This window comes from Silene latifolia, chromosome 10, assembly GCF_048544455.1.
Source record: "Silene latifolia isolate original U9 population chromosome 10, ASM4854445v1, whole genome shotgun sequence".
NCBI classification, from domain to species: domain Eukaryota; kingdom Viridiplantae; phylum Streptophyta; class Magnoliopsida; order Caryophyllales; family Caryophyllaceae; genus Silene; species Silene latifolia.
This window is the reverse complement of record NC_133535.1, coordinates 11,488,982-11,500,623: the sequence shown is the minus strand read 5'-3', so window position 1 is coordinate 11,500,623 and position 11,642 is coordinate 11,488,982. Positions and strand designations below refer to the sequence as shown.

Here is an 11,642-nt window from a genome sequence, read left to right as displayed (position 1 = left end):
GATAATCCTAGTTTCGGCGAATGCTGGTTTGTGGCACACCGGCACCCCCAAATGTCTTCCGTTGGTGCTTAAATTTTGCGTGGTCGCTTTATATGACTTCAGGAACTTTTTATGCAATTTCTGGAGAATTTTGTTCTGGGACCCCGGAATCCCGAAAAACCGCGTATTATACAATTCAATATCAGCCGTTCGGAAGGTCGTACCAGACCCTATTTCTTTTTCTCCCTGTTTTTCAATCACGCGTCCGGACTCATTTCAGGAATTAACCTGTTCGATTTTAGCCTCAAATAACGAGCTTTAACACATTTTTCACGATAATCCGAGGTTAGGCGAATGTTGGTTTCTGGCACACCGGCACCCCCAAATGTCTTCCGTTGGTGCTCAAATTTTGCGTGGCCGCTTTATTTGACCCGATGAACTTTCTATGTGATTTCCGGAGAATTTTGTTCCTGCACCCCGGAATCCCGAAAAACCGTGTATTATACACTTCAATTTCAGCCGTTCGGAAGGGCGTACCGGACCCTGTTCTTTTTCTCCCTGTTTTTAATCACGCGTCCGAGCTCATTTCAGGAATTAACCTGTTCGATTTCAGCTTCAAATAATGAGCTTTAACACATTTTTTACGATAATTCGAGTTTCGGTGAATGCTGGTTTGTGGCACACCGGCACCCCCAAATGTCTTCCGTTGGTGCTAAAATTCTGCGTGGCCGCTTTATCTGACCCGAGGAACTTTCTATGTGATTTCCGGAGAATTTTGTTCCGGGACCCCGGAATCCCGAAAAACCGTGTATTTTTATACACTTCAATTTCAGCCGTTCGGACGGCCGTACCGGACCCTGTTTTTTTTACTCCCTATTTTCAATCATGCGTCCGAGCTCATTTCAGGAATTAACTTCTTCGATTTCAGCCTCAAATAACGAGCTTTAACACATTTTTCACGATAATCCGAGTTTCGGCGAATGCTGGTTTGTGGCACACCGGCACCCCCAAATGTTTTCCGTTTGTGCTCAAATTTTGCGTGGTCGCTTTATCTGACCTCAGGAACTTTTTATGTGATTTCTGGAAAATTTTGTTCCGGGACCCCGGAATCCCGAAAAACCGTGTATTATACACTTCAATATCGGCCTGCGTTCGGAAAGTCGCCGGACCCTATTTCTTTTTCTCCTGTTTTTCGATTCGCGTCCAGGCTCATTTCAGGAATTAACCTGTTCCATTTCAGCCTCAAATAACGAGCTTTAACACATTTTTCACGATAATCCGAGGTTAGGCGAATGTTGGTTTCTGGCACACCGGCAACCCCAAATGTCTTCCGTTGGTGCTCAAATTTTTTCGTGGCCACTTTATTTGACCCGAGTAACTTTCTATGTGGTTTCTGGAGAATTTTGTTCCTGGACCCCGGAATCCCGAAAAACCGTGTATTATACACTTCAATTTCAGCCGTTCGGAAGGTCGTACCGAACCCTGTTCTTTTTCTCTCTGTTTTTAATCACGCGTCCGAGCTCATTTCAGGAATTAACCTGTTCAATTTCAGCTTCAAATAACGAGCTTTAACACATTTTTTACGATAATTCGAGTTTCGGCGAATGCTGGTTTGTGGCACACCGGCACCCCCAAATGTCTTCCGTTGGTGCTCAAATTTTGCGTCGCCGCTTTATCTGACCCGAGGAACTTTCTATGTGATTTTCGGAGAATTTTGTTCCGGGACCCCGGAATCCCGAAAAACCGTGTATTTTTATACACTTCAATTTCAGCCGTTCGGACGGTCGTACCGGACCCTGTTTTTTTTACTCCCTATTTTTCAATCACGCGTCCGAGCTCATTTTAGGAATTAACCTGTTCGATTTCAGCCTCAAATAACGAGCTTTAACACATTTTTCACGATAATCCTAGTTTCGGCGAATGCTGGTTTGTGGCACACCGGCACCCCCAAATGTCTTCCGTTGGTGCTTAAATTTTGCGTGGTCGCTTTATCTGACTTCAGGAACTTTTTATGCAATTTCTGGAGAATTTTGTTCTGGGACCCCGGAATCCCGAAAAACCGCGTATTATACACTTCAATATCAGCCGTTCGGAAGGTCGTACCAGACCCTATTTCTTTTTCTCCCTGTTTTTCAATCACGCGTCCGGACTCATTTCAGGAATTAACCTGTTCGATTTTAGCCTCAAATAACGAGCTTTAACACATTTTTCACGATAATCCGAGGTTAGGCGAATGTTGGTTTCTGGCACACCGGCACCCCCAAATGTCTTCCGTTGGTGCTCAAATTTTGCGTGGCCGCTTTATTTGACCCGATGAACTTTCTATGTGATTTCCGGAGAATTTTGTTCCTGGACCCCGGAATCCCGAAAAACCGTGTATTATACACTTCAATTTCAGCCGTTCGGAAGGGCGTACCGGACCCTGTTCTTTTTCTCCCTGTTTTTAATCACGCGTCCGAGCTCATTTCAGAATTAACCTGTTCGATTTGACTTCAAATAATGAGCTTTAACACATTTTTTACGATAATTCGAGTTTCGGTGAATCTTTGGTTTTAGGCACACCCAAGCACCCCCAAATGTCTTCCGTTGGTGCTAAAATTCTGCGTGGCCGCTTTATCTGACCCGAGGAACTTTCTATGTGATTTCCGGAGAATTTTGTTCCGGGACCCCGGAATCCCGAAAAACCGTGTATTTTTATACACTTCAATTTCAGCCGTTCGGACGGCCGTACCGGACCCTGTTTTTTTTACTCCCTATTTTCAATCACGCGTCCGAGCTCATTTCAGGAATTAACTTCTTCGATTTCAGCCTCAAATAACGAGCTTTAACACATTTTTCACGATAATCCGAGTTTCGGCGAATGCTGGTTTGTGGGACACCGGCACCCCCAAATGTTTTCCGTTTGTGCTCAAATTTTGCGTGGTCGCTTTATCTGACCTCAGGAACTTTTTATGTGATTTCTGGAAAATTTTGTTCCGGGACCCCGGAATCCCGAAAAACCGTGTATTATACACTTCAATATCAGCCGTTCGGAAAGTCGTACCGGACCCTATTTCTTTTTCTCCCTGTTTTTCAGTTACGCGTCCAGGCTCATTTCAGGAATTAACCTGTTCCATTTCAGCCTCAAATAACGAGCTTTAACACATTTTTCACGATAATCCGAGGTTATGCGAATGTTGGTTTCTGGCACACCGGCAACCCCAAATGTCTTCCGTTGGTGCTCAAATTTTTTCGTGGCCACTTTATTTGACCCGAGTAACTTTCTATGTGGTTTCTGGAGAATTTTGTTCCTGGACCCCGGAATCCCGAAAAACCGTGTATTATACACTTCAATTTCAGCCGTTCGGAAGGTCGTACCGGACCTTATTTCTTTTTCTCCCTGTTTTTCAATCACGCGTCCGAGCTCATTTCAGGAATTAACCTGTTCGATTTCAGCCTCAAATAACGAGCTTTAACACATTTTTTACGATAATTCGAGTTTCGGCGAATGCTGGTTTGAGGCACACCGGCACCCCTAAATGTCTTCCGTTGGTGCTCAAATTTTGCGTGGCCGCTTTATCTGACTCGAGGAACTTTCTATGTTATTTTCGGAGTATTTTGTTCCGGGACCCCGGAATCCCGAAAAATCGTGTATTATACACTTCAATTTCAGCCGTTCGGAAGGGCGTACCGAACCCTGTTCTTTTTCTCTCTGTTTTTAATCACGCGTCCGAGCTAATTTCAGGAATTAGCCTATTCGATTTCAGCTTCAAATAACGAGCTTTAACACATTTTTTACGATAATTCGAGTTTCGGCGAATGCTGGTTTGTGGCACACCGGCACCCCCAAATGTCTTCCGTTGGTGCTCAAATTTTGCGTGGCCGCTTTATTTGACCCGAGGAACTTTCTATGTGATTTCCGGAGAATTTTGTTCCGGGACCCCTGAATCCCGAAAAACCGTGTATTATACACTTCAATTTCAGCCGTTTGGAAGGTCGTACCGGACCCTATTTCTTTTTCTCCCTGTTTTTCAATCATGCGTCCGGGCTCATTTCAGGAATTAACCTGTTCGATTTCAGCCTCAAATAACGAGCTTTAACACATTTTTCACGATAATCCGAGGTTTGGCGAATGCTGGTTTCTGGCACACCGGCACCCCCAAATGTCTTCCGTTGGTGCTCAAATTTTGCGTAGCCGCTTTATCTGACCCGAAGAACTTTCTATGTGATTTCCGGAAAATTTTGTTCCGGGACCCCGGAATCCCCAAAAACCGTGTATTATACACTTCAATTTCAGCCGTTCGGAAGGTCCTACCGGACCCTGTTTCTTTTTCTCCCTGTTTTTCAATCACGCGTCCGAGCTTATTACAGGAATTAACCTGTTCGATTTCAGCCTCAAATAACGAGCTTTAACACATTTTTTACGATAATTCGAGTTTCGGCGTGTAACGCCCCGTAAATTTCGGACCGTTAATATATTTCGAAAATAATTAATTAATCAAGTAAAATTTGACAATAATGTATTTAAAGTAAAAATAATTCAAAGAAATATAATTTTATTATATTTTGAAGAAAAGTATTTATTTTGATAGTTTTGAAATGTTTAAAAATAGTTTAAACCGTGTAAAATCTTTTATTTCGAAATAAGGGCGTATCGGGGGGAAAATGACAATTCGTTTGAACGTTGGGTAAACGAATTTGGAAGTGGGTCGTATGAATACTCAATTTTATTGTAATCTTGTGTTTAAAGACTTTGGTCTTGACGGAATTTGCATTTGACTTACGGATTTAATTATTATTGAAACGAGTCAAAACCGACTCGTAAAAATCCCGACTAAAAATCCCGCACCTCCTTTTCTCCTTTCCTCTTCCCTTCCCTGCGTGACCAGCCCCTTTCCCCTTCATTTTTTTTCTGATTTTCTCCATCATCTTCAACAATAACTCAAAAACACCATTTTTCATCATTTCTAGCTCAAAATCGTCACAATTTCTTCGTTACTAGTCCGTTTTTCGCATAATTTACCTTTCCGGAATCCCCTCGCCACGATCTACAACTTAGTATGTTCTAATTTCAATTTTCATTAAGTTATTTTAAGACCAATTTTCGGAAATTCGGTTTTATATGCTTATTATTGTGTTTTAATTGTTTATTTAGGTGAAGGATTGGAAGACGAGTTCGGGGACTCGTATATTGTAGAGGATAGCGGCTAGTGTCGTTAGGGTTTGGGTTTTCAAGGTGTTAATTGCTCTTTTTCTAGCTTAAGGTAACATATTTCGAGTTACTCGACGAAAGATCGTCACAATCTTTGTTGTTTTGGATGTTTTGTGATTTTTGGTTTAAGTAAACTTTTCACATGTTAAAATATGGTTGCAAGCATGCTTAATTTGTGCCTTTTGGTTAATTTAAGTTAGAATATTAGTAATGGAACGATTAATTAATGATTAGATGATGTTAAAACGAGTTAAAGTGAAGAAAAAACGGAAAAAAAGAGGAATAGGGTGACGGGCAGCAGGCCGGCAGGCGGCAGGTGGCAGGCCCACGGCTAACCCATGGTTGGCCCGGGTCGGTCCGTTGCTTGTTTCGCGGGTTTCCATGCTTTGTCCGTCAATTTAGGTTCATCAAGGATATAATTAGAATGAGTACACATGGTTAAACTTGTGAAGGGAATCCTAATAGTAGCTAAAAGTTAGGCTAATGGTAGAAAAATTATGTTATATTGACAATTATCACATGTTAGGATAGTTTACGAAATGAAATTGTAATTAATAGGCTCAAAATGAATTTTATAGTGATAATTGTAATGTTTTGTTGATTGTCCAAAACCGAGCCTTAGTCCCTTTGATCGATGCGATGTCGATTAATTGAGTGATTGGTCACCGCAATTTGACCCGCACTGTCGCAGGTGGGGTTGCGGGTAAAAATTCGGTTGAATGAATTAGATAATCGGCCTTTTTCTTGTTTTAGGCCATTTATTATATCTCTATTTCACATGTGTAGTTGGTTGAATTTAAATAGCTTCTTATTTTGTAGTAATGGCCCTAGATTTCCCTAAAGCCTTTAATATTGTTAAAATTGCTAGAACTGGAAGTTAGTATTGAATTCTTATTGAGGAACTGTTGGGATTGTATGCTGTAAATAGACATTTATATAGCTTTCACATGATAGAATGTTAGAATTTATGTTGGTAAGTAGGACTTTTTGCCCTCTTAAGGTTAAGTGGGTGTCTTACTTGACTTATGTGGTGAGTCTTGGGTGGTGTGGGCTAAAATATTCAAACTGGGACTAGCTGTGACTAGGTCCTAGGTGAGTATTTCGGCCTTCATCATAGATAGGTTTTTATAGTCTTTGACGAGTATATGTTCACTGCTTGATAGCCTTTGTGTTCCTGACTAGTGGATGTTTATCCAAGTTGGGGCATGACCTCATGTACTTATTTTGATAGTATGGGGTCAGCTTAAGTACTAGCCGACCCTTCGGTGGTGTCCTTAGGGTACTCACTTCACTTTGTTTTAAAAAAGTTGTGAGTCTTGGGTGCGGTGGTGTGTATCCGCATGTCCGGGTCTGCGTGATTTTAGGCTAGGGTTGTGTTGTCTCTTGGCCATGTTTTCTTAATAGTAACCGCTGAGCCAAGATACCGGTTCGATTACCTTCCCTACCTCGTGGTATAGACTTGAATTACAAAGTGACTATTGACGGTGCTAAGAACTTATGCCTGTCTTTGATATATTGCCCTTTCTTGTTTGATGATTCTATGAATCATAGAAGGTGAGATGCAAGCCGGCTATGGTTGATAGAGTTTGGATTACAATTTGTTATATGATTCACATGATAGTTAGTTGGGTCAGTTTAGGGGTCATTTGTTAGAATACATGATAAGTAAATGGTTTATCAAATTGTTTACATGTTACATTACATGTTACATTAATTTTGACGATTCGTGGCTGGGAGGACTCGAAGTTACTCCCCACTGAATTGTGGCTTTCGTGTTTGTATAAAATGCGATTGACAGGTTGTTGATGCTTTGTTGGGGGTCACAGACGGCTAGTGAGCAAGGAACCTTGGACCTAGTTTTGGCTATTTTATTAGTAAACCTTTTTCTATTTTTGGTTTGTATATAATTTGAAGGGACATATGTCTCCCTTTCTATTTTTGGTTTGTATCCTTATATTTCCGCGTCTTTAGTTATATATGTAAGTTAGTTTATCAGCTGTTGTAGGGTTATGACACTCTTCTTGAGTTGGAATTGGTTGTGAATGGTTTAGTTAGAAAATTTTTTGAAATTGCAGGTTTTGGACTAGTTGAACCATTTACAAACATATCCTACCAGTTTTTCTGTAGAATTTACGTATATAATTAAGGCTAGATTTAAGGGTGTCACAGTTGGTATCAGAGCCTATTGCTCCCGATGCACGTTTGTGCACCCCACTTAGAAATCACTTGACCTTAAAATAATAAACTTGAGAGAAGGGTAGGATGGGTAGAATTAAGATTTTATGTGGTAGTCTGTTTGTGATTGCTAATTGTTAGGTTTGTTGATTGTTAGTTATTAGTTTTGGTGCCACTAAAGGTTGGTTATGCCAAATGTAGAATGCTTCCACTTTCTTGATATTTCTTTTCGTATTCAGTGTATCTTACCTTAATCTTCCATTTTCGTTGGTCATTCGTCTTTCAAATTCCTCTTATCTCGCCTAGGTAACTACCTTTCAATTCTTTCTCCCGTTTCATCTTAGGTTCGTCTTCTTCTTTTAATAAAGTCCATGTGGACACTTTCCTTTTATACCGCAGGATAGTTCCCTTGTCCAAGAGAACCCAGTTTTGAGAGAATGTAACTTTGGAGGGCGTGAACGAGTTGAGAAATTGATTGGTTAAGGTTTGAGTGGTATAGGAGAATATAACTTGGGATCCTTTGGTTAATCTTGTTAGTTGTGCTTAATATGAGAGTTTAGTGAGTTGAGAAAATACCTTGGGATTTATGTCTATAGAGAGCTTGTTTGTTATAGATGATTCAAGATGGGTACTAACTTAGAACATAGGATGGAATGAACCTAAGCTACTCCATTTGAGAGTCTCGATATTTCTTGTGGAGAATTAAAGGTATGATAGTTAGCCCTAATCCTTGTGGGCCTTGAAAGGAATACAATAGGACATTGATGTTGATTAATGGATTGGTATTGTACTTCGGAATTAGTTAGTTTGTTAAACCTTTTAAGTTGACCAAATCTAGTATAGAGTAGCCCTTGTTGACCTTATAAAACATATCTGAATTTGGGAATTTTGGTGGAATGTTGTTCGATATAGTTCGTGAGTGCAAGGATGTGATTCCAATTTATGGTATCGGAAACTAGAAGTATTAAGTGGTGAGATGATGGAGTAAACAAGCCAGGGTACTTGGAGATGACATAGTAAGTGAAGTTCAATGACGAGAATTGTAAAGGAGATACTTTGGGACATGGATGGTAACAAATGAATTTGTGTGGTGAATTGATTTTGGCTCTTAGAATCAATTGAGTTGAGGAATACTTACCATTGTGGAATCCTTGTTAGTCCTACGATGTAGTAGACATTTAGGGCTTTGTTGAGCACCTTAGTGAAGTAACCTTATCATATCGATCATAAGCTTTGATGAGTGTTTAGTAAGCGGTAACCCTTTCATTGTGCCGCTTCTATTCTCCTTTCCTTCTTTTTAACGATCGTTGAACCTTGTCTTTATGCTAAATTTTACGTATCTTCTTCTTTCCCGAGATATCTTCTTAACTCGAATACCTCTTATTTTTGTCAACCGTTGTCTTTACGGTCGACTCTTAGTTTCCTAACTTGTCGATGCATGCACCCTTCAGAAATGTTTTATGTTACTTTATTCCGTTATCACTCCTTACCTCCTTAGTATAGTTGGTACCCTGTTGACCATGTTTACAGAGTTTGTAAGATGTGATTTGAGGATATAGGTTTGACTAAGTAGCCGAGTTTGGGTTGGGCTTCCATAATCATTTTGGATATGAGGGTTTGATAGTGTATATGTTATCATGTGGGAAATGTTAAATGTGGGATTATTTGTGGGTTTTAGAGGGTGATATTGATTACTACTTGAAGTATGTTATGAGAGTGAGAGTAAGCTACATTGTTGGGAAGTCTTAGCACTTGTTTTGGTAACTAGAAAGGGTAATGGTATGGATGACACCAATTGTTAGGCTAAGGAACCTAATTTCAATTTATGGTTTTAGAAACTCTGAGGTGATAAAGTGTTGTTACAATTATGACCTTGTACCTTGAGAATTTGATGGTAAGTAAGTTTAGGATATCAAATTTGAAAGAATACTCCTTGGGGATGTTGATGACCAGAATGGTTTGGTGATGTGATTTGGCATTCTAGTTGACTCTTGAGAGTTCTTGAGTTTAGAGAGACTTAGTGTTGAGAAGAATTTGTTAATCCTATAGTTTTATAGACCTTGAGGTCGCATTGAGTGCTTGAGATGATGAGACAATGTTGGAGTTGGGTGTAGTTCTGCTTTTGAGAATCCTTAATAAGTAAAAGGATAGAGAAACTTGAGATCCTATTGATTTTTCATAATTTGAGGTTGGTATGTTACTACCTTGTTTTGAAATGAGAACCTTGTGGAATTTTTGAGGAACCTTCTCTTGGAGTTTAGAGCATGGTATTGGGACTCTTGATTGAAGGTTTACTTTTTGAGGAACCCATAGTTGACACTAGTGGGATACAAATACAGCTTTGTTGGAAGTCTTGACCTTAGGCTTGTGAAAGTCGTTTCGGGATGTTTGAGAATTTGGAGCGTTGAGATCACACTTATAGTGAAATATCTTGTTCCAGGGAATATGTTAGGAAGAAGTAACATAAGCGATTGAGGAGACTCTTGGGAGTGATGTTGTTATTGGAGATCGAGTGTCGGCGTTTCCTTGGTGTCTAATCTCCCTTCTTCCTTGATCATGAGCGTTACCGCTCATATCTCTCTTCCTTACATCATCATACTCCTCTCGTAAGTTTGATGTTGGTAACCTATGAAACTCTATCTTTGACATCCTTGTAATTATGACTTCAATTCTTACCCCATAAAATTCATCATAGTTTTTTTTTGATTAGTTAAGCTTGAATCCTTTTAGCATACCTGCTCCTATGAGGTCTAAGTTACTTTTCACTTCGGGGAATTTCTAAATATTTCAAGCTACCAGTTTCGATTCATTCTTGAAAGTTTATGTCACTTCTGCAAACCTAACCTATTTTTAAGGATTTGAAAATGAAATTTTGATTTATTTCCGTAAGGTATTCCTTTTTCTTACTTTTGTTCCGAGTTTCTAAGCCTTGTATAATCATATTTAGTAAAGATGGTATTCTTACTATAGAATTTTAAACTAAAAGGTTGAAAAGGCTTTTATGATTTTCAATGGTTTTAACATTAGTGAATGTTAAATCTCGTTGTTGGAGACGTCCCAATAATGGATTTTCTCATTTATTGTTGTAGAAATATTTTTATATCTTGATATGAATATGGATGTTCTTGTCTGATCAACAAGAGTATCACCGTTTCATTGAAAAGATACCTATATTTTCTTATAACTATAATTTCTCCTTCTAAGTTTCGAGGGCGAAACTTTTTGAAAGGAGGGGTGATTGTAACGCCCCGTAAATTTCGGACCGTTAATATATTTCGAAAATAATTAATTAATCAAGTAAAATTTGACAATAATGTATTTAAAGTAAAAATAATTCAAAGAAATATAATTTTATTATATTTTGAAGAAAAGTATTTATTTTGATAGTTTTGAAATGTTTAAAAATAGTTTAAACCGTGTAAAATCTTTTATTTCGAAATAAGGGCGTATCGGGGGGAAAATGACAATTCGTTTGAACGTTGGGTAAACGAATTTGGAAGTGGGTCGTATGAATACTCAATTTTATTGTAATCTTGTGTTTAAAGACTTTGGTCTTGACGGAATTTGCATTTGACTTACGGATTTAATTATTATTGAAACGAGTCAAAACCGACTCGTAAAAATCCCGACTAAAAATCCCGCACCTCCTTTTCTCCTTTCCTCTTCCCTTCCCTGCGTGACCAGCCCCTTTCCCCTTCATTTTTTTTCTGATTTTCTCCATCATCTTCAACAATAACTCAAAAACACCATTTTTCATCATTTCTAGCTCAAAATCGTCACAATTTCTTCGTTACTAGTCCGTTTTTCGCATAATTTACCTTTCCGGAATCCCCTCGCCACGATCTACAACTTAGTATGTTCTAATTTCAATTTTCATTAAGTTATTTTAAGACCAATTTTCGGAAATTCGGTTTTATATGCTTATTATTGTGTTTTAATTGTTTATTTAGGTGAAGGATTGGAAGACGAGTTCGGGGACTCGTATATTGTAGAGGATAGCGGCTAGTGTCGTTAGGGTTTGGGTTTTCAAGGTGTTAATTGCTATTTTTCTAGCTTAAGGTAACATATTTCGAGTTACTCGACGAAAGATCGTCACAATCTTTGTTGTTTTGGATGTTTTGTGATTTTTGGTTTAAGTAAACTTTTCACATGTTAAAATATGGTTGCAAGCATGCTTAATTTGTGCCTTTTGGTTAATTTAAGTTAGAATATTAGTAATGGAACGATTAATTAATGATTAGATGATGTTAAAACGAGTTAAAGTGAAGAAAAACGGAAAAAATGAGGAATAGGGTGA

General features: G+C 38.9%; 1 long non-coding RNA gene across 1 annotated transcript; it reads left to right on the top strand.

The window, feature by feature from the left end:
- Nucleotides 1–4,866: 4,866 nt before the first annotated feature.
- LOC141607080 (uncharacterized) lies at nt 4,867–7,688 on the top strand. The gene is made up of 3 exons (XR_012526888.1): nt 4,867–5,016; nt 5,114–5,222; nt 6,969–7,688. It is a non-coding gene; the product is annotated as an uncharacterized LOC141607080 (long non-coding RNA).
- Nucleotides 7,689–11,642: the final 3,954 nt, after the last annotated feature.